The sequence below is a fragment of the Hipposideros armiger genome, unplaced genomic scaffold (assembly GCF_001890085.2).
Source record: "Hipposideros armiger isolate ML-2016 unplaced genomic scaffold, ASM189008v1 scaffold_1041, whole genome shotgun sequence".
Classification (NCBI taxonomy): domain Eukaryota; kingdom Metazoa; phylum Chordata; class Mammalia; order Chiroptera; family Hipposideridae; genus Hipposideros; species Hipposideros armiger.
In genome coordinates, this window is record NW_017732391.1 from 437,336 (window position 1) to 462,090 (window position 24,755).

The 24,755-nt window shown below is 39.4% G+C and overlaps 1 long non-coding RNA gene across 1 annotated transcript in view; it reads right to left on the reverse strand.

The window, feature by feature from the left end:
* Positions 1-24,755, reverse strand: part of LOC109376045 (uncharacterized) — a 105,605-nt gene that overhangs the window by 75,366 nt on the left and 5,484 nt on the right. The window contains exon 2 of the long non-coding RNA XR_002122684.1: positions 19,808-19,927. This is a non-coding gene — a long non-coding RNA (uncharacterized LOC109376045). The remainder of the gene's footprint in view (positions 1-19,807; positions 19,928-24,755) is intronic.

Sequence of the window (24,755 nt, forward strand, 5' to 3'; positions counted from 1 at the left end):
AGAAAGAAAGAAAGAAAGAAAGAAAGAAAGAAAGAAAGAAAGAAAGAAAGAAAGAAAGAAAGAAAGAAAGAAAGAAAGAAAGAAAAGATGAGGAGGGTGGCTGAGGCAAAGTGACTACTAGGTAATGGCTATGTGTGATGGGCTTATTTAAGAAACAATTTATTTTAAAAACTTTTAGAAAAATAGCCTTTCAAGTAACATCATCCGTATTCACTAAGGAGCTTCTGGTGTTTGCTGGCACCACTCCAGTCATTCACGTTCCCCTGGGCTGCAGAGACACATGGTCCAAAGTGAACTCATCTTCTGTCTCTGAAATGATATCCTCTATCTGATTTCCCTATTTCTGTGTATGGCGCCTCTGTGCTCCTGGTCATCAGGTTCAGAACCTGGGATCACTATCAACTCAGAGCTCCCCTGACCCCCACATCCAATTGGTCACCTTATTACAGGAAGGAGATCCCTAGCTGTATCCAGCATAATTTATCATTCCTTATCTCATTATTGCAACGGCCTCCTAATTCTTTCCCTCACATCTAGGCTCCTGTTTGCTATTCTCTATTTCACTACCAGAGTAATACCCTAATCTTTTCCAAAGAGCATCTTAAATTCTGTCATTCCATACTCAAAGACTTTCCGTGGCTTCCCTCTGAATGCCACTGAGGCAGAAACTACTCAGATCAGTAGATCTTTCTGGATTGTCTCATATGACACCCATGTTTTGCATGGAGGATGGTGCCTTCCTCGGGGCATTTGGAAAATGTGTCAGAGTTCTACTTGTTTGGCTTAATGACTGGAGGTCCCACTGTCATTTACTGAGGAGGATACGTAGCATCCCAGGCACCAGACAGTCACAGAGCTCTGTGAGAAACATTGCTACAAGTCTTAAGTTCACTCTTCCTCCAAATGTGTATCCCCCTGGTTATGGCCCGATCCACTGTCACATCAGTCCCATTACCTCCTCTTCCAAGAAAACTGTCCTAATCACCACCACCTTGCCCCCAACACACACACACACACACACACACACACACACACACACACACACACACACACACACACACACACACACTGGACTGGACTTCTTCTTGCCATTGTCAGAGATTGGCCTGACAATTCCAACATTAGATTGTAAGCTCTTTGAAAGAAAGTACTTACAGTAGTCCTCCCTTATCCATGGTTTTGCTTCCCACAGTTTCAGCTTCCCATGGTCAACTGTGGCCCAAAAATATTAAACGGACAATTCCAGAAATAAACAATTCATAAGTATAAATTGCATGCTTTTCTGAGTAGTGTGAAGTTTCCTGCCGCCCTCACCATCCCAATTCATCCCAACCTTTGTCAAGGGTCTCCACATTTGCTGCCCACCCATTAGTCACTCAGTAGTCCTCTTGGTTATCAGATCGACTGTTGTGGTATCACAATGCTTGTGTTCATTATTAAGTAACCTTTATTTTACTTAATAGCCCCAAAGCGCAAGGGTAATGATGTTGGCAATTCAGATATGCCAGAGAGAATCTGTAAAGTGCTTCCTTTAAGTGAAAAGGTATGTGTGTACAAGAAAACAAAAACAAAAACATAGTATATATAGGGTTTGGTACTATCTGAAGTTTCAAGTATCCACTGGGGGTCTTAGAACATATCTCCTGCAGCTAAGGGAGGACTGCTGTATATTACTCATTTTTATATCTCTGACACAAGTTGCACAATGCCTTATATATAATAAGTCCTCAATATTAAGTCATTAAATTGGTCTGGAATGAGGCTATGTACTGTCAATGGAAGCCAGATGCCCCAGGGAGTCAGGCCTGAGGACTAAGTGGGTAGTAAAGGCAAGAGTGAACCATACCCTCAGATAGGGGAAGACCAACCAGGCAGAGGGAATCTGTAGCCCAGACAAGCAGTCTGAGAGGAGTGGCTGCAGTCCAGATGAGAGGTGAGGACGCAAAACGTCAAGGCCCCAGGGATCAGGCAGAAAGAGGGGCAAATGAGACATCAATGGGCAGCTCCAAGAGGCATCAGGAAACAAAGGGACAATTTGGAATCAAAAATGATCTTATCAAGTAGTTAAGAATCCGGTGGGCAGTGGTCTTGGCAGGCTGTACTTGGGGGCTCAGAGCCCATGAAGGGGAGCAGCTGCATGGCACTAGAACTGAGACCCAGCTAAACTCTTGTTTTGCCCCAGGCTCTGAGCTCTTGTGTGGTTCCTCTGAGGGTGGATGTCAATCTTAGCTCCATTAGCATGAGCCCTGCAGGAGGGGACAGACATGGAAGCATTTGGCCTGTGCAGTCACAACAGGCAGCAGAAGCTTTTAGAAAGTAAAGCCGGGGGTAGGAACATTAATTGTTGAGCTGTTTGAAGGGAATGGTTGCAGGTGGGAGAGGGAGAAAGGCAATGTTTTAGAAGTACACTCAACTAAGGTAAGTTGGACACATGATCGACAACTGGGAAGAAAGGTGACTTTGTGGATGAGAAACAACACTTGAATGTGAATTTTGCAGAAGGAATGGGAGGGGAGAAATGTTAACACAAACAAATTTTGTTTAAAACACAGTGATAACAATTGTGCTGTGTGCTATGACTGAAACCATGGGAACAGAGAGAAGAAAATGAAATAATGTGCCCGAAAGAGAATTTCAAAGGCAAAGACATCGAGATCTCAAAATACAGAGTCTCCCTGGAGTGAAGAGAACAAAGTCGTCAAAGAGAAAGATTATACGGTGTACAGAGAGAGACCCCTTGACTGGAAAGGTCACTCATGCAGTATAGCGAACAAATGGGAGAAAGCTGGAATAAGAGTTAGAAAAGACTGAAATTAAGTGGCAAGAATAACCCCCCAAAAATCATCCATGGCTATTTATTAGAGGAGTATTTTCTGTGAAGCACCTTATCAGAGGAGGTGATATTTGAAATATGCCTCAAAAGATAGGGAGGATTACAGCAGGTAAAGAGGAAAGAACTGAGCATTCCTAGAGAATACAGATCTCATGAACAACAGCCTAGAACCAGGAAAGTATATTCCAGGGTTATGGAGAAGACAAGTCTATTGGACAAAAAAAAGAACAAAGGAGAGAGGCAAGAAGCAGGAAGATGTGACGAGCAGCACTGCAAAATTGAATCATGTGCTATCCAGCGGCGAACCATTAAATGTCATGGAAAGGAAGGCACGAGGCATCATGAGGGGGCTGAGAAAATGTATTTGCTAATATATGGAAAAGCTATTTGGTTCTGTGGAGAAAGATAACATCCAGTTCATGTTTTTAAAAATCACCACTTCTCCTCTTCCCTCTCAAGCCACCCATATTTTTAGGATGATTTTTGCTTTGAAATCTTGAGAAGGGGAAGAATTCTCTGAGCTGCTGCCATTTTCAGTGCTTCCCTTTATCCTTGAGAGTCTCAGTTGCATTTACAATGGAATGGTGATGCAGTTAATTAGAGGAAAAGGTAATTAGAACCTAGATCTTCTAAAATTTCTTCCTACCTTCAGCAATTCCTCAAGTCCCTTAAAGCGCTGCTCAGAGGAAAAGATTTGCACTGAGGCGGAACTTCGTAGCTTGAAAGTAATTCCAAGATGATTATATGGAGAAGGGTATGACTTGTAAGTACAGGAACACTTAGTATTTTCATTTACAATGGCTTGCCATTTGGGGGTGGCTCTAGATGACAGGGACAGCAGGTCCCAGGAGCTGTCTCCGAACTGACTACCCATCTCCCTCAGTGAAACAGACCCAAAACTGGGTAAAAATACAAGGCTGAACAAATCTCCATTCTCCACACCAGCACCAATTTCAATAGTCAACTGCACCATTAATCTAACCCAAGACTCTTTTAAATCCAAGTTTCTATACAGAGAAATCTCTTCTAGAAGCAACTTGACATTTGGAGCACAAAGGCAAGCAAGCTGAGGCTGAATGATGCACAAGACCGGCAATATTTTTTTTTCAGTTTTCTTTCTAAATGTGTGTAGGAAAATATGGTCACATGGACTATCCCCTGAAGGGCTGTTTCTTTTGCACTTGGACAATAAATTGCGTCTATAAAAGAATAGAAGATTCATCCCCAGGCATTCATTTGGACATCCTGGTGCCAAAATTTGTATCAGGAATAGGTAGAAGGAAAAACAAAATTGCTATAGCATACACACATACATAAAGGGAGGGAAAATCTGCTAATATGGGTCTTTCCAGAAATAACATGAAATGAGAGTAACTTCTGGAATCAGACAGACTTTGGGTCATATCTTCGCTTCCAAGTTACAATTAGAGATCCCTGAACTGCAGACTCCCATCTCTAAAATGAGAGTAATGATACCTGCCTTTTGTGGTCATTGTGAGGACAAAAGGAGATCACGTACAGAAAACTTAGCCCAGTGCTTCACAGGTAGTACGCAGTCTGTGAAAAAGAATCGTGTTGGCAGGAACTTAGAAGGCCATGGGAAAGCTCTTTACCAAACAAGGCAAAGGTTGGGGTATGAGGGGTGGAGGTGACAGTGGTTGCTACAAAACCAACTGCCATATAGCCAGACTTATGTGCCTATCTCTCGCTACAGTGAATTTTTTGTTCTGTCACCCAAGAAAATGAATTGCAGCACGTGGAGATGAGTGCAAGTCCAGCATCTATTATTGGCATCTTTCTTAATGTTTTCAACACCATCAAAAAATTGGACCGACCAGCCAATTGGAAACCATTCAACGCTAAATAAACATTTGGAATGGGCCCCTGCCTTTTGCAAAATTACAATCTGCTTAAAATAGATGGCCTCAGAGGTCAGTTTCAAATATACTCCATTGGATGTCCAATTTGTTTACTTCTATCCAAAGGCAATTTGGGGGCAAGCAGTCAGCTGCTTGGGGCATTAGGCAGTAAGCGCAGGCGCTGCTGCTCCCGGACACGACGTGCTGCACGACTGCTTCTATTTTCAAAAGGCCTCCAGCTCCACTGTCAGAGAAGGCAAGGGCCACCAAACCAGGGTGCAAGCTGTGCAGATGGCATTTAGGAAAAGAAGTGGAAATGGGGAGAGGAGGAGGGCTCTGTTCACATTTCGGATCTAGAACCTCATTGGGCCTCTAACTGCCCCTCCTCCTAGCAAAATGACTTCCTTGGTTTTCCAATAGATGATGATAGATAGATAGATAGATAGATAGATAGATAGATAGATAGATAGATAGAACTAAAAGCTTTTTGAAAAGCTAAACATGGCCCCAAAATTGAATAGTTTCACAAAGCACCACTTAGGTAAAATAAATCAAGGAAATGTGGACTAAATAAAGGCACATGTTGAAAATAAGGAGACGTGTTTATGGAAATACTTTCCTGGGTTTCCAAAAACTAAAACACTTAAAAATTAGTTTTAGATGTTAGATACCCCTCTTTTTTAATCTCTAATAAAATTATTATTATTATTATTATATCACCTAAATTTTTTTAAGCAGAAAAAAACGTTTTTTTTAATTCCCAACAACAGAATTTCCAGACATTGAAGAGACTAGTAAATTGGCTGTTAAACCACTTTTTAGGAAATCATTAACATCAAGTGCTCTATGTAAACTATTGGGTCGTCGAAAAAGTCATGACGCATTTTTGCACAAAAAACAGAAAAAAATACATCATGACTTTTCTGACGACCCAATAGTTCTCCAGTTTTCCACTGATCCATCTTAAATTGAGGGATAAAAGACCTGGCTCTAGCAAGTAAGCATTTTCTCAGTACTTTCAGAATGTTTTATTTGAAGAAAAACACCAATTCTTCTGAGCAAGCCTGCCTGACTACTCAGCCTGTACTGATTTTCTTCTTTACCTAATTTATACAGAACACATATATAGTTAGTCCATTCTATTCAGGAGCTAATTAGCCACAGCTTGTGTTTTTGCTCAATTGTTTTACATCTGTTTGTTTTGTTTCCCCATACCTTATATTTATTCTGTACCTATCAGACACCTGTTCAATGCTGAATACAAGAAAGCCTTCAGTAAATACATACTGAATAGAAAATAAAACAAAATAATTGCTACACTTTAAAGTGGAGTGTCTCTTATATGAGATGTTACGCTAATTGGTGTTATCGTCAACATGCAGGTATATTGAAATCACCTGGCCACATATTGGAATCACTTTAGGAAGCTTTGTGCCCATGCTTCTGCCCACACTAGATGCTAAATTAAAACAGGAAAAGGAATCATGCCTTTGCCATCGGGAGAACCAATCTGTCAGATTCATCCCACCTCCTGCTCTTCCACCAGGATAAAGGCATCTCCGAGTCTCTTCTACCCTCCTAGGAATAACTTGTCTTTCCTGGAATTTGATTCACTTAGGTTTCTTTGAATCCCTCAAGTCCCTGATGGGGTAAAAACAAATCTATGGTTTTGTAGATAATCCAACTTATTCTCAGTGTTAAAATGAGAGCAATGATCTCTTGGGACTTTCTCCATCGACTGGGAGTACTCAAAGGAGCTTAGAGTTTAAAATGAACAACCAATTTGGCCATTTCATACAAGAATAAGAAAGGGGTAGAAGCAAAACACAAGATGCATTTGTATTCATTCAGACTTTAAATTAGTAAAAAAATACAGGACCTTTAACCACTGACTCATGACACTTGAAACCAAACTACTTTTAATAAATTATTTGATAAGTTATTTGCATAACTTGCAAATTAATAAATTTAAAAGTTGTAAATTATTTGCATAAGTTCAATGTTTTATCTTTGGTGGGTAATTCTCCACAGACTCAAATAAAATTAGACTTGGTGAGACCTTATAGACAATGTAATCACACACAGTTCGCAGAATGCTAGCTATCTATGCAAGTCTATTGAGAGCTGCCACAGGATGTGTGCGGAAGTCCAAACTGCCCTGGGTCCCCTTCCCAATATAAATGCACTTTTATCAATTTTCTATATTGAGTTCTGAATTGGATATTATTTGAAATAGGGGTTCTGATCCTTTCAAAACTATGAAAATCACAACAAATCACTCCCCCACCCCACCCCCCAGCACACACACTCCCCAAAACACATACATACACACATAGATATATGTATATATATTCTTGTTAAGGAAACTGAGGCCCAGAGGTAAGAGGGCTCCCCTAAAGTCACCCAGCTGGGTAATAACCAATATGGTACCAGAACCCTCCCAATCCAGTCTCTTTTCTTCTCCACATGTTCCTTCTCATCACTAATTAATCTTCCTGTCCTAGACTAATGTAAGTCCCCACCACATTGGTGGATTTCTGTGCAGAACCATAGATGAGCAGGCTTTGCTGGATTGATGAATGAGTCATAGGGCTTTCGAGACTCTCGTGTGACATCAGTTGGACCCAGGTGAAATGGTAATCACCAGTGTATAAATGATTTGGACACTGTAATTTCCCCCTGTGATTTAGTTTGCTTTCTTCTGTTGATTTATTTAGAATGTGCTCGGCTACATCTCCCAACCTTGCTACACTTTGAGCACCAATAAACGTCAAACAGATTAGACAGGCCCATTACTCAATGGACACATTTCTAAAAACGGTGCAAAGGTGAAATCCCAGCAGTTTGAGATGATTGGAGTATTTACAGGATGTTAGGAAAACATCTGCTTCAAAGATTCAGAGGTTTGAGAGTTGATGTAATGTTTTATTAGGAGCCTAGCCACCACTAGTCACTGTACAGAAAATATTAAGCCATTATAGAGTGAATGAGTTTTGAGTACCTATTATATAGAATGGGCTGTACAGAGATTGGGCCCTCTAATAGCCACTTAGAGTGAATACATTTTGCTTTTATCAAAAGAGAAGAGAATGGAACTTGCTTTTATAGCTTCGCTCAAAGATAAATTGGGTAGAAAGAGGGTTTTTTTTTTTCTTCTTCTAAACTGACCACTTAGGTTTGGGCATATAGCATTCTTGCTCTGGTAAAATGTCACCAAGCCTTGAAAAGCAGACAGAAAGCAGCAACAGTTCACTAGAACTAATCCTGAATTTTTGTTTATCTTCCTTACCATGGTAACCATTTACCAATTACAGAGCAGAACACTGTGTGCTATCTCATTTAATCTTTGTAAGAATCCTGAGGTATAGGTATAATTATTCCCACTTTACACATGAGGAAATTGGAGCTTGGGGAGGTTAAGTCACTTCCTTGTGGTCCTGCATTTAGTAAATGGCAAGGCTGAGGTTCTGACACAGTCAGTTGGATTCCGATGTCCTTACTGTTGCCACTGTTGTCATCAGTTGTACAAAAAACAGTCCGCTTCCACATATAAGTGAGATCATATGGTACTTGTCTTTCTCCGACTAACTTATTTCACTTAGCATAATGTGAGGAAGAAGGGAAAGGGATTAGATAGCATAAATTGGTAAGTACAATATTGCCACAGGATATGAAAGACAGTTTGGAGAATATAATCAATAATGTTGTAAATATTTTGTAGGGTGTCAGATATACACAAGTGTCTTGCTAGGGAGACCACTTCATACATGATGTAGATGCCTGACCACTGCAGTGTACGCCTGAAGCTGAAACTGAATAATATTGTATGTCAACTATAATTATATATATATATATATATATATATATATGTACATATATATGTGTATATACATATATATGTATATATATTATATATATATTCACGGGATATGGAGTATAGTGTGGGGAGTGGAGTCAATGGAATTGTAATAGATATATACAATGTCAGAGGGGCAGTAGATTGGGGGAGAGGGGCTAACACTTTTTGAGGGGTGAAATGGATAACTATTATTGTTTTGTACACCTGAAACTAATAACAATAATAAAAATCAGTCAGCTTTAAGTCGAAATAGCAACCACCACCAAAATAGGTTGTTCTAGTTTTTTATACCCACAAGAAATTTGTAGTCTCCTTCATGGAATCATCCAGAATAATATGTTGGTGGGGACAAACAATTACTAGTAAATGAGTTCTAGAATCACACTTCTGCAATCCCCTTTTCACCATGATTTAATTATATCTCCAGTGTTTCTGTGATGCTGTTCCCTTCCCACAGCTAATTGGATAGTTGATGGGGAGTTTGCAGACAAGAAAGCTGTATGCCTGACGAAGGGAAAGACAGAACATGAAATGGGCTTGGCAGGAGCCAACCAGTATTTCTAGCCTATGATGCTAAATGCTACATAGTTTTGTATACATGCACAGATATACACATGTGCATGCACACACATGCACACCCCAAAAAGGAAATGGGGACAGAAGGAAGGTATTGCTTTTTTCTTTTGACATTGCATTTCTGAAGGAATCACAGTTGGATTCATCATTTATTAATCACAAGTTCTGGTGCTATGTCTTTAGAATAGAAAAGCATCACTTGACTTTCAATTCATATTCTGCTAATTGGTAGGTTTCGCCTCTCAACTACACTGTAAAGAGGACGGGTGCATACTAAACCGATTGCCCTACTTAGGCAGCTTTTGGCAGGAATGCTGAGATGGATTAACATGCATAACAGAAGGCTTATATGACCCTGGGAGACAGTAGAACCTGAAATAACCTTAATATCCTGTCAACTTTCATTACCAGACCCCACTGAACAAGTAAAGCCTATTTAACAATCTGTCTAGGAAGGAAAAATCCATATCTTGTTTTTTAACCAGGATTTTTCATCCTCTCCTTTTTTTATCCTGGGGATATTTTTTTCCACCTTATTTCTCAGGACCATATCACTGCATGAGACCAAGTTATATGGTATCTTGACTTCATCAAATTTCTCAGCTTGTATGTCACTCCACAGCTCTCACATCTGCAAACGTTCCCTCAGGTGTCTGGAACTCTGGGTGAGTACTGAACAACTGGCAGTCTGGGCCTAGCAGTGTGTTTGGGCAGAGATAACTCCATTCTGACAACTGTCCAGCTTCAGTGCAAGAAAGGTGCTCAGGCTCAAGAAAGAGGGTAAGAAATAGTCAAAGTGAAGAGTCCAAAATCAAAAAAACCTTGAGTAAGCACCTGGACTTTCTCAGACACACTACCAGATGTCTTGTCAAGTTGTCAACTGTATTTGCTGAAGACAACATCCTGAGATAGCTTAAATGCCAAGTGCTTTATGTTCCTCAAGGGAGATATTTATGAGGAAGCTCTAAAAATACTGGGACACTAAAATCCAATCTAATTGAGTACCCACAGCTTTTCAACAGCACTCTCAAGAAATAGACATTCTCTGTCTCAGTAAATGCTTTCCCAAATTTTGAATTTAGATGTCGTATTTCAAGGTTCCAAACTCCCTCCAGTCACAAGATAGGGCCTAACTATAGATTCAATTCTGTCTAATCAGTGGCGGTGGAATCACGTTTCCAAAAAATACCTAGGCAGTATAGAGAGACGTGGATCCTACAGATTAGCAGCTGTGTGACCTTGGGCGAGTCACTTCCTTTCTCATCTGAAATACTTTTAAGATGGGGGAAATATTAACATTTGTTGAGTTATTGGGCACTTTACCATCACTGCCTTATGTAAAGTTTATACTAAATGGTTTTCAATATTTCTTCTAGTTTTAATTTTCTATTCTATTTATTAAGTGCTTAAATTGACTTAGCAAATGTTTTGGGGAGGTTCTATGGGCCAGGCACAGTGCGATACACTGCAAGAGTTGTTAAAATTAATTTGAGGATGAAATACTGAAGGATTTTTACAAAGCTTATTTATTTATTTATTTATTTATTTATTTATTTATTTATGTATGTATGTATTTATTTTATTTATTTTCATGAAAAACTAGGCCTCCAATTCTCTTTTCCCTTAAAATTCAGAATAGCTTCTTATGGGATTAATGGGGACAGTTTGTTGTTTTACTCCTTGAGGAATTTTTCAATTCCTCCCAGTGACTCTGCCTGGGTTCCACTTTCCTGATATGAAGAATTTGGGACCAATGATTTAGCTAATTCCTAAAATTCTCCTACAGCTTTGAGAGAGAGAGAGAGAGAGAATTTGTCTCAACCTGCCCTGTGCAATGCTGTAGCCACTAGAGACATATGGCTATTGAGCTCTTGCATGTGACTAGTCCAAATTAAGATATATTAAAAAAAGAAGATAAAATATTTATCGATAATTTATGATACTGATTAAGAATGAAATAATAAATATTTTGTATATACTAAGTTCAATGCAATATATTATGAAAGTTAATTTCACCTGTCCCTTCTTACTTTTTCTTTTCATGTGGTTACTAGAAAATTGACATTTGTGGCTCTCAAGTTTCTACTGGACAGCCCTGGCCTCAACCCTCTCAGTTACCCACTCACTAAAAAGCCATCAGCTTGTGAAAGTTAAGTAGGTCAGATTGTTCTGGTCTGGAAAAAAGGCAGAAAGACAAGGACAGTGAGGAAGCAAGCTTCATCCATCCAGGGGATTCACGGTGTCCCCTGCGCCACGAGGCCTTTGCCGTGTGAGCCTCTGCGGAGTTCTAGTCCTCCTCACTGCTCAGGGCCCCTTGGTATGCAGGCTGGAGTAAGAACCTGCCTGAGAATGAGAGAAATGGCAAGATCCACTGACTTTATATTAGAAAAGGCAGCAGGAGAAAAGCGTGTGCCATTGAACGGGGAAAAGGTCTGGGAAGGAAAACAAAGAATTGGAACAGCCTGGAGTTGAAAAAGCATTATAGGGGATTTGATGTGGGGGAGAAGAGAGAAGAACCTAAATTGTCTACCAGAGCTCTGCCCTCGAAACAAAATTTCTCTCTCACTGTATTTCTTCATCCCTTTACTTCCCATTTCATCCCTCCTTTCGGTCTTGCACTTCTCTGTTAGGCACCTTCACATAGGTACCTCGTGTCATTGTATGGAGTCTGTGTTCAGCACAATTACCCTCCTTGCACAACTGAGTAAACTGAAATGCAGAGAAGTTATATAACTTGCCCAAGTTTGAACTGCTAGTAATGATAGTGGAGCCAGGGTCTGAATTCCTATCTCTTGACTTCAATGGTTATGTTTTTTTTTTCCATAAAAACACATCACGTGCACATATTTCAATGGTCCTTTCCTAACTGACTTATGGTATATTCTGAATTCAGCTAATTCTCTAGTTGCTCTATGAAGACAGCTCAGAGGTTCCTCTACTTCAGGTTTTTAAGCTGCTTTCTGAAATATGACAGGGATAATTTTCTAGACTCCTTTTCTCACTGCTAACTAAATGCTGTCCAAATATTAATCAGATTTGAATACTTAGGCTAATAAAATAAGTAGTCCTACAGCTCATTTGCATAGCTCAACCAAACCTGTGAAGAAACACTATTAGCTGATACCAGATCTGCCTTTCAGTGAGTAATGGATTTGAGGGGAGAAAAAAAAAAAAGCCTTAAAACATTTCAGCCAAAGGAATTAAAATTAATTTAGTTGATCATGAGAAATCTATTAATAAAAAAGTACAAATGTATAAATCTAAACCCTTAAAACCATGACCATCTAACTTCTATAATTTAATTTATATAGAAGTAGCGAAATATTTTTCCTTTTTACTTTCATAAACCACAGAAGAGGAAAAAAATGAAATACATGCATTGTACTTATTTAAAATAAAGTTCCTCAGTGTTCCATCTGTATTACCCCAAATGTCTGCATTACTCTATCTCTAAATCCATGAGGCTGTCATCTCACACTCTAAAGGCATTAGTAATGCATGCAGAAACTGGACCAATTCAGCATCCACAACAGAAGCCAGAGCATCCTAAGACTTCAAACAAATCCTCAAATTGAGGATTTAAACATATATAAAAGCTAGGGTTTGGGTTTTGTTTTGTTTTCTTTTAAGTCTATGTAATAGAGAACACAACCCCCAAAATCATTTTATTCATTATTTCATCACAACCTACAGTTTTCATGTGTGTTGTGAAACCCTATAAGGAAAGGGAAGATAGGTATGATCTGCCCTCAGAAAATCCCAAGACAGTGCAAGAAAATTTGATACCAACAGACACAGGAGGTGAAAATTGTTCTCATTGGCTAATACATTTTTATTTGCAAAACAATTATAAGTTGTTTTAAGTAGCATTTCCTCTAGAGCATTTAAGTATAAACGTAATATTTATAGATTAGTTTGGGATAGAGGATAGTAATTAGAAGTTACACTTAATAGAAAATGAGTCAGAAATTAAGGTAAAATATCTATAAAACAGTATAAATAAAAAATATGACTTGGTTTAGAAAACATCAATACTCAAGAAACTTTCATAAACTCCTGTATAACATAAAAGATGGCATTTTTCTATGTATAAATAAGTTATAGGGAGCTGTGGATAGTAGATAGATAGATAGATAGATAGATACATACATACATACATACATACTTGTTTCTTTTTTCTTTTTCAAATTAGAAAAAGTATAAGTACATAAGTATTTGAAACAAAAAAAAAGTCAGAATTCAACTCAACACAGAATAATTTCAGGTGCATGTTACCTTATATCATAGGTAGACTTAACATTTTTCACATAAATATAATTTATGTGAAATGTCCCAAAGTATGGTCATCATTAAAAGAAAACCTCTGGTAAGCTCTTTATTAAAAACAATTAAGAACTGTTTTCTCATTTATCTGTGTTGTAAATTTTTCATTCAACAAATATTTATTGGGCACCAACTATTTTCCAAACACCAAGACAGCATGGTCCTATTGTCAAGGAACTCAGAGTGTACATGAGCAAACAGGTGCATAAACAATTTCATTGAATAGGTACAACGTGAGCTCAGTGATATCAAGGAAATAAACATGGCATGTGATAGAGAATAGCTGGGGACCTATTTTAGGTTGAATAATCAGGGAAGACTTCTCCACGGACATGACATCTAAGCTAAGATCTGAAAGACATGAAGCAGCTCCCCCATTATTCAGAAAGACAGCGAGAATATGTGGCGTGCACTGTGGTAGAGGGGATCAAGTTTAAATATACAATCCAGATCTTTATATCAACCCTCTGATTTAATGTAAGGATTGTGTTCTAAATGTATGTGCTAGGCCACTGCATTTGAAAAGCGCACTCTGGTTTAACAATAATTCACTTAAGTTTCTCAACTACAGATCATCAATACTGTTTATAACTAAATTTCTATGGAAAAAAAAAAACTGTATTGAGCCAAACAGGGAAATCTACAATTCTCTCTTTCTTTCATAATATGAAGTGAGCACTCATTTCTTTTTTTATTCCTCTTTAAGTTCCATCTGTGTTGCTGCTGTTATTTTATGAAGCTAATTTAAATCCTCACTGGTTAACCTAGAAATGATTAAAGGAATTCATTTAACTGGGCCAGTGCTTAGAGTGGGGCATTTGAGTACTCTACCTCCATCTAAGCTATGGATCCAAATGACTAGAGAATAGTTGGGGTAATAAGAGTGACCTAGAAAAATCACTTTCACAAAATAAAGGAAATAAAAAAAGCAAGAAGGACATAATTCAATGTGCACATACTGTAAGACTAGTGACTAAATTGCTGCAATAACTTGAAACTAATATTTAGGAAGAAAAAGTGACATTAAAAAACTGCTCAGAATGTTTTGAGCTGTCAAGTTCATCAGCTTCCATTATTGAAGAATGCTTAGAATTTGGGTTTCCAAAGCTTACAAGCCACATAACATATAAACCTACCAATTTCTACTGAGTTTTTGGTACATACTTTTTCCTCTGCTGCAGTTTTCACCAGCTCATGTCACATGTCTGGATATTATGGGAGTATAAACTCTGGGTTTTCTCCCAATATTTTCCAAAAGATTCATGTGGAATTGAAGCATGCCAAACAGCCAACAGAATACTGCATTGTACCTTATAGATAACCCACACAGGGACAGAAAAATGTTAGTGACCCACTACAACGACTCCAGACAATGCCACAAGCAGAGGGAAACTATCAGGAAAGGAGTCCCTACGAGAACTTTGCCCACAGCTCTCACCAGACGCCTGGTTCCTATTTAGTATTTGTATTGACCCAGTTGTAAATTGGATGGTTTTCTCCAAATCTGCTCCAGTTGCTCTCTCATCTGTTGAATTTTTGCCTTGGTTCCCATTTAAAATTATTTCTTTTCACTTCTAAATTATAATTTCCACATGTCTAAAATTTAATTTTAAGCCCTTTGAGGGGTACTTGTAATAACTAAAACTAAGGTAGGGGTGCCTGTCAAGACCCAGCCTCCTGGATCTTGTTCGGTGTGGAGGAGCATCGCTCTCTCTCCATCCCTTGTGTATTAGTGAGGGTTTTCCAGGGAAACAGAACCAATAGGATAACACATATTTATATACAAAGGATTTATCATAAAGAATTGGCTCACATGATGGTAGAGGCTGGCGAGAGGCAGGAGAGCTGATGTGATAGATGAAACCTGAAGGCAGCCCGGTGGAGAATTTTCTCTTACTCAGGAGGGCCAGTCCTTTTGTTCTATTCAGGCCTTCAACTGATTGGATAAGGCCCACCACATAATGAAGAACAATCTGTTTTATTCTACTGATTAAAATATTTAATCTCATCCAAAACACACCCTGGCAGAAACACCCAGAATAGTGGTTGATCAAATATCTGGGCACCCCATGGCCCAGTGAAATTGACATAAAATGAATGATCATGGTCTTTAACCATCACTCCTTCCTGTACCACAAAATCCTACAATGGAAAAGAGCTAGGCCTTGGATTTCAAGGACTAAGTGTTAGGCCCTGTTGACAATGTAGTTTTGTAGCAGAAATGCAAGTAGACTTTGATATCAAATGTACCTCAGTCAATCCTCTATTCACCAGTGCAGTTCAGGGACCTCAACCAAGTTACTCAATTTCTCAGAATCTCAGGTTGGTTCTTTGAAGAGCAGAGATTACAATTTCTCTCTCATAGGCTCATTATGAGAAATCAACTAAATGACATCCCTGAAAGTTCCTGGCACATGATATGCTGCCAGTGAATCTTATCCTAGCAGGAGTCCCAGCTGTGTTGTTTGCTACTGATAGTTAGCCTTGTCTGGCTGCCTGGGAGGGTGGGGCTGCCAGGAGACTTTGCTTCAGGAAATGAAGAGCCTCCTGGGAAAGAACTCATACAGAATGAGACTGTCAGACAAGCTTGGCTGAGGAGAAGAAAAAGAGTGATCTGGGGAAAGGCTGGCTTCGATTTTCTGGCGCTGTGCCTCTCCCCAGCCCAGCCCAGAACCTTCCATATGTAGTCGTATCAGAGTCCTGGGGAGAAAGGACATTCTGAATAAAAACAAAGAGCAATTTCTTCTAGAAACATCTGGTTCATGCTCTTACCCTCCTTCCACTCTCTTTTCCACACACTCACAGTCACTGGGGAGAATGCTGGCTGCACTACCTGCTCTGGGACTCTTTCTTTCCTTGGCCTGGTGAGTCTGGCTTCCTAAGCCCAACTCAGTCTCAGAGCCTGGATTCTCTGGTTGGATTATTTGAGTGAAGTAAGCACCTGGCTTCCTTTTTGTCCTTCCCAAGTCTGTATTCATCAGCTAGATGAGCATTTATAAGGACCTCCAGTGGGACTTAGGTTTTCTAACCAAAATATGCAAGTCCAGTTCCTAATTAGCAACTAAGCAGGTTAAGCCACCTTTTATACTGACAGACCCATTCCATGGTAGGCCACTTTGCTGATTTATCCTCTACACTACCCCTCCAAACAAGGAAGCAGGTACTCGGTAGATCAGGACAGCATGAGGAATTCACCTTGGGAATTGGCCCAGGTATAAACTGGAATGGCGCTGCAGAGATGCTTAAGTTTTACAGGCTGAACTAGCCCAACCCAGTACGCCCAGAATTAGACATTATCCTTTCAACCCTGAGGCTCCCTTTGTTTCCCTGTCTGCAGTCCCCACCCTGTACTGGCCAGTGCCTTCAGTAGATAAAAACAGTCCTGCTTTCCATCCCCACCAAAGAGCTCTTCTAGATTAGTGCTCTGCAACTGCATTTTCTGTAATAACAGAAATGCTCTATATCCTCAATATCCAATGTGATAGCCACACATGGCAGCTGAACACTTGAAATGTGCTAATGACTAAATGAACTAAATTTTTAATATTATTCAATTTTAATAAGTTTAAAATGTAACTGAGAGCCAGTGACTACCGTATTGCATCATGAATATCTAGATAATTACTTCTTAGCCACATGAGGCTCATTTCTGTCATCCAATGGATCCATAATCCTGTTTTCAGGGCCCTGGATCCCAGCTATGTGGTTCCATTCTCTTTGCAAGGCTCAACTTCTAATGAATTTGAATTCCTCGATGAGGAAATTCACAGGCAATAATTTCTGGTGGAAGTAGCTCTGTACCACGCTCAAACAATCCTGAGGCAACTAATTATAAATTTAATCCTAGGCAAGTTGTTTTGAGGGTCATCACTTGCAAGCCCTAACAGTGGAAACCCAAAGGGTAAATACCAGTTTGGTTCCAATTCCGAAAGACCTCTGGAGCCTCCTTGTTTCCCCAGGATGCTCCCAATAGACCTTCTTCTGTCATTCACCCTGCATATCAGTCTGTTCTCTTCCTGCCCCAGTAGATGTAGGGATTACCCTTCCTCAAACCCCTGACGGTCAAAAGTATATTCATAGAGTAAAAGCATTTCCCCACAATCAAAAATGTTTTAAAACTTCATCATTGGTTTCTTGTTCTGAACAGAGCTCATTCTACATGATATATATATATATATATATATATATATATATATATATATATATATATATATATATATATATGGTTCTCAGAAGCTTGCTCTGGTAGAACAAAAGTAAGTGGTCCTCAAAATCTACTCTCAAATTCAAAATACATAAGACCAGGACAGATTCACACATGCCATCTTTGATACTCATTCAGTAGGTCTCAGGTGGGGCATGTTTGTAGGCACCCGGGAATACTAATGCAGGTAATTCTTGGCATTCACTTTCAGCAAATCTGAACTAGAAAAAAAATAACTTAAGTTTCTTAATTTCATCTGTGGGCAAGGTACAATAATTTGATAGCAAATTTACGTGCAAAATGAAAAATGCAACCTAAAGCGCCTTACAATAAAATCAAAGACATATTCTCTTGGTTTTCAGTTTCCTCCTGAAACTTTCACATCACTTATATCCTGCAGTGGTGTGTTCACCTCTTTCCCAGGAATCTAAATCGAATTACCTCCTGAACCCACCTCAGAAATTGTTCCACTCAGAACAATGCCACGTCACCCCACAATCCAGTGGCCTGGTCACCCTTCTGCTCCAGTGTCATTCGCAGGGCCCATTATACACAGGCACCAGTCACTGCTCCTCAGACAGCAAATGAGAGCTTTCCAGACAGCCTGTAACACTTTTTGCCATGCCTCTTTCTCACTTCCAAGGGCCCAGGCTTCATTTATCTGTCTGGGCTATGACTCTACTCCTGCTGCTAACCTTGAGTTGCTAACGCTCTGACATATAATAACAACAAGCTTTTGAATGGCAGCAAGCCTGTGACAGGTAAGGAAAGCTTGTGCATTAGAAGTAAGATTAAAAAGCTCATGGACTCCTCAAGCCTTCATTCCTGCCTAAGGCTCCCAAAGGTTTCCTTGCTTCTAGGACATATCATTTTCTATCCTCTGGGGACAAATCCATTTGACATATATTTGTCACCTACAAATCAATGGACAAACCCAGCACAATAATAGGATTTTAGAAGATTCAGAATTTAGGCTAATTTGGGCAGGAGTCATGATGGATGTTCAGGAATATGGGAAGAGAGGCTAGGAGGAACTGGCAGAGGCATCTAATTACTTAGAAAGAGCAGGGACTGGGATAACTGACTCAATTGCACCAACAAGCTCTGGAGGGTAAATGAGAAGATCCAAAGGGACTAAACCCAGTATCTGAGTATCAGTATCAGTATTTGTTTGAAGGGCACGATGGTGAGAGACCCAATCAGCAGCCATCATTCTGGCCATATATATACATGTTAGGATCCCAATAAATATCTGGGGCTAATGGCATGCTATAGAGTACAATATAGCTATGGCTTGGTTTGAAATAAGGCAGTAAATTAAGATTCAGAAAGGCAAATTTAGGCAGATAGAAAAACAATGGCCAGGTGACTATAACAAAATTCTTCTTTGCTCTGTCAGAATTAGCTCAGGAACTAGCATGGCATGAGTAGGACCCGTAGGCACTTTGTGTCATTTGTGCTGCTATTCATCAAGTTAACTGAGCCACTCTTCTTGATACTTGGGCTCTGCTGTAAAACTGCAGGCTACATCCTAAAACACACCGTCTACACCAGTTGTAGGCTCCACACCCAGATTTGCCACCATCTGTCATTCATGTCACCATTCCAGTCACAGCATCTTCCTAAGGAATCAAGAGGGCCTGGGGTGCAGGATTCTAACAGTGCCTCGCATTCAACTCAACACTTGGGCCACGCCCTCCCAGTTAACCCTCCATGGGTAGCTTTCTTTTCCTTCTTCCCTGCCACCTCTCACCTCCATTAATTGTAAGAGAACTATCAAAAGAGGACTATTCAAGCCTAGCACAGCTGGCTAACATGTTGGAGGTGAAAATAACAATGCTTGTGAAATTCATATCAATACCAACCAAATGGTAAATAAAATAAAATCAAAGGTATAAGATCACCAAGATCACTGTTATAATTTGCAGATGAAAGTTTTTCATGCTCTTGACAAAAAAACAAAACAAAACAAAAAAAAAATGGAACACATGATATGGGCAGTGTGTGATCCAACCCAAAGATGTTTTGTTCACTATAAACAGGCATTAATTTGCATGTGTTTATTATACTGATTTTCATGCACATTGGATGTCAATTAAGAAATTGATAAACCTCTTTCCTGAAATGATTAAAGAAGAAAAATATTAACATACCATTAATATGCTCACCAGGAAATAGGACTCAGTCATGATTGTTGAAAGTCAATGTCCATGCTAATGAAAAAGTTGGCCTTCTTCTCCCACCTTAGAAAATGGATGAATTGGAATCTTCATCTGCAATATAACAACAGGCATACATTAAAATGTTTCATACTTGAAAAGTAACACCTTAGTCAAACTCAGAAAAAAAAGCTTTCTACTACGTATTCATGCAAGCTTCACAAGTTATATTGGATTTGAATAATTAATAGCATATTCATTAAATACCCTAAAAAGTCAAGGTATTTGAATATATACACACATTTATATCTATTATCTATAAGAGATGATCAACTAATATCTACAAAGTTTAAACTGATTGAAGAATGCTAGAAGTTTGGAGAAAATAACATCCCCTAAATGCAACCTCCGTCTTGACCACATTGTATGTCAAGAATTGTGGAGAAAGTAAATCATGCCCCCTTGCCTTCAGTAAACAGAGATACTGCAACTTTGGCTTTAAATGGAACTAAAGGAACATCCATCTTTCAATCAACCATTCATTCAGCAGAACTTTGTTCAGTGTCTACCAAATATTTGGCACTGTGCTAGCTAATAGAAATTCAAGTGAATTGATGAATGCATCTTCAAGTTGAAAGAGACATTCCCATTCTTGCTATGAGGTGCTCTCCCATTATCAGCTGACCCACTGAGAACTATAAAACAAGAAAGAGTATATAGACATGTTAGAGGAGGAGAGCGAGAATAGGATGTGTAAGTACTGAGGCTAAATCCATAAGCAGACAGCCTAAAGGAGCCTTTTACTCCATGCATAGATGACGTGCACTCTGGGATTCATTGAAGGCTTTAAATGTATGTCATACATTTTAATGGATGTCTGTTGTTATATTGCAGATGAAGGTTTTAAACTGAGAAGTAATGTGGTCATATCTTTGATTTAGAATATTTGGAGATAGGATTGGGGTCAAGATCAAACCTGGTATCAGGTGTGTCAGTAATGATCTGTGACTGTGATCAAGGAAAAAATGCAAGGCAGTTTTGGTCTATAACAGGTGTGCTGGGAGTACCCAAGCAGGGAAAGATTCCAGTGATATTTAAGAGTTAGTTTCCACTGGACTAAGTGATTGAGTGTATATAAAGGATGAAGAGAGGGAGAAGGCAAAGATGATGTTTCACTTCACCTCCCTGGACCCCAATTCTTTCATCTATAAAATGGATTTATTTTCATAAGAGTATTTACAATGCAGGGTTGTCATAGGTATAAAATGAAAACAATGAAAGCAGAATGACTTTGTAAACTGGAAAACTCTATATAAATGTTTGTTGAAAACAACAACAACGGGCCGGCTAAGTGGCATGCTGGTTAAGAGCTGGCTTGGGGCACCAGCTCTGTGCAGCAGGGCCCCAGTTCGGATCCCACATGAGGGCCAGTGACACTGCCCTCTACAGCTAAGATGGTGAACAACAGCTCAACCTGGAGCTGGGCCGCCATGAGTCACCGGCGATGGCTAGGTGGCAGCCCCTGCTGCAGTGGGTTGCCATAAGCTACCGCGAGCAGCTGGCAGCTGGTGTAAGCTGCCAAGAGCCACCGTGAGCGGCCGTCCAGAGGCCGGCGACCAATCTGCTCACCAGGGAAGAGCGCAATGATAATACCAACATAGGCCAGTGAAGCAACGTCCTCCACAACTAGACTGAAGAACAAAAGGACAGCGACTTGTCTGTTCCCCTTCCCTGATTCCCCCAATGCTGTTTCCCTCCCCCAATTCCCCAATAAAAAAAAAATCTTAAAAACAACAACAACAAAAATGTGTTAGAGGAAGAAATTCTGTTCTTTGAATCTCAGTTTTTTCATCTACAACAATGGAATAGTGAGGCTGCTTTCAAGGTCTAACGTTTCTGGACTCTATGACACTTTTCTTGACAAGGTGGAATAATTCACCCAATTCCTTGAGGTGAGATGGAAAGACAAGCCACTAACCACTACTACAGTTTCAAAGATGATCCTTTAATTCTGCTCCATGCCCTAATTGTAGGCAGCCATTTGTCTACACAAAGCATCTTTACTGTGTACTTTCTCTCCGTGCCAGCTCTGGACATGAGACTGTGCCACGGATTTTAGGATGAGCTGCTTAAACTCTAAGATGCCTCTGCATTACTTACATACAATCAATATTCTGCATATCCTAAATAAACTTCCCTCCCTCCACCTTGCAAAATGAAGGCCAGCCACACTTCCTTGCAACCCCTCAGATGAATGCCCTGTTGCTTCTCAGAGAAGCTCTGGCCTTTCTGTCTCTAGACCTCTTCATAGCTGTCTTAGTTCCCAGTGATGGCACCAGGACCGTTTTGGAAATGAATAAACTTCAACAAAATATATGAAGTACCAAAATCACTGATCGTGTGCTTAAACAGCCATAGTCATTATAGTTGTGTTTTGAGTTTGATCAATGAATCCCCATTGATTTACCCAGAAAGAGTAAATAGAAAAACAAGTTCACTCTAGACTGTGGCTTTAACAAACAAACCATTCTACAGTAATTCAGGAACCATGAATATTCCAGTTGTTTCTCCACTTCCCTTTTCAACTGTAGGCTGGTCTTGAACCTTGTAGGACCCCTCTTCTTCCTGGACTTAGCTTTTTCTCAAGTTTTTATTTAAGAAAAAATAATACACAAAGTATTACATTTGTTTAGCGTTTCTCTACAGGGTCAACTACTTGATGCCACTGTGATCAGGGAGAAACACAAGTCTTTGTACTTTTTTTCTGGTTGGAAATTATAGTTGTTTGCATTCAGATCACTCTTTAAAGCATTCGTTTCACACTTGATTTTATTCAAGTTTAAAAGCCATCAACAATTGTTTTTTCCATTGCTGCTATTTCTTGGTTACCAACTGAGAAAAAAAAAAAAAAGGTATAATCTATACGGGATAAGAAAAAACTTCTTAACTTACTTGGTAAAATATGAGAGCAGAGAGTCTTAGAGAAAATTAATTGTTAATCCAGCCAACCACCAGGATAATTTAGAGAAGATAGATGTTTAAAGAAAAAAAATTATATATATATGTATGTGTGTGTGTGTATACACACACACACACACACACAGTGGGGGGGTGCCAAAAAAATGTATACAAGTGGGCACTTTGGTCAACATTGCTCAAACAGTAGTTTGCCGTAATCAGAAGTATCTGGACGCTGATGGTAACCACTATGAGCACCTCTTGAAATTGCAGAAGTCAAATGTGACTTGTATTCATCTTTTGGTATTGGTATATATTGAGTATTACAATTTTAATACCGTTTTCCTTTTTTAAAATGTGTATACACTTTTTTTTGGCACCTTCTCTATGTATCAGAATTGAGGAAAATGACTATTCTTGTCCTACTTTTTTTTTTTTGTAAGGATAGCATCCATTCCATTTTTTTTCCAAGTATAGAGTTCCTCATTGTTTCTAGCTCATTAACTTTCGTCTCTCCCAGAACAACACATTTCAGCACTGTTTTGCATATGGGAGGCATAAACAAAAGCAGGACATTTTAAGGCAGGATCCCATGGGGCCTTCAAGAAGTTTATATTTCCCTGGAAACTCTGAGAATCTTTTGCCCAGCTAAGGAGAACATCTGCTTCCTCTTAACAACTTTAAATACACTTTGATCCTGACGTCTTTCATATCACCCACACAACGTATTTGAGGTTTTCCTGAGTAAAATGGGAGAGCAGAGTGACTTTTAAGTTGGGGGCAAACTGCCACTTTCCAGGAGATATTTAAAGGTTTTGCTCAGGCATCAAAAAGCACAGTTTTTGTGCTGCTGATTCTTGGTTCTTCCTTAGAAACCTCTTTCTGCAATAACACTTAGCATCTATGCAACATTTTTAAAACATTAAGCAAATTACTCCTCAACCAACTCTTTGTCAGGAAGTCAATTAGGTAGAATATAATTTGTAGATGGAAAACCAAGAAACGGGCTGACTTAATTAGAATTCAGATGTATACTCCATGCTTCCCATTATCCCTCTCCCCCAACCACCAAGAGTTTCCATGCGTCAGCATGATTTTAGCCAAGATCATCCAGTAGCATTACTTCTTGATAATTGTCTACTTGAATTTAAAATGTTCCACCAACTGCATTACTTGGGGTTCCTTTATTTATGAGTTCATTCCAAAGCACCTACTAAGTACAGTGTCGCCTTTTAGACATGGCAGCTCATTTTTATCAAATTAAATAATAATCTAGCACAGGGGTCAGAAAACTACAGCCCCTGGCCCTTGTTTTTATAAATAAAGTTTTATTAGAACATAGCCATACCCATTTGTTTAGATACTGTCTATGGCTGCTTTTGTGCTGTAAGAGCCCAGTTGAGATTGAAGCTTGACTCAATAGTTAGGAGAGATATCAGGCGACCCAGCCGCCCCAACTGTTTACCACGTGGCCCTTTACCAAATAAGTTTGCCTATCCCTGTTCTAGCTCAGCGATTTCCAAATACCTTGTCTAGCTGCACATGGGTCTTCTGAGAACCTGGTTAAAGGCACAGATCCTGCACCCAGGAGACTGTGACTCAGTAGGTCAGTGGATGGAGCACAGGAATCGGTCTTTTTAAAAACCTTTCCGGTGACTGGGTTGTATAATTCCATTTGAGGAATGCTGTTGCAGGTGATACAGTTTAAGGGTATTCAAGTGACAGAATTGTTTTTAAATGTGAGGAGTGCCCATGGGGTGAGATTAAGGAAAGGCTTCTTAAACATGGTAATTATCTGCAGGTTTTGATGGGTTTGTATTGTTAGATAGAAAATCCAGGATTACTCCAGGCAGCAGAGAAAGTGGTTATGAGCCAAGATATGGAGATGGGAGGGTATAAGGATGAGGAAACATGAGATCTCACTAAAGATAGGGTGTCACTTGGGATTCATGAAAGATTTTATTTGTATGGAGTTGGGGATCAG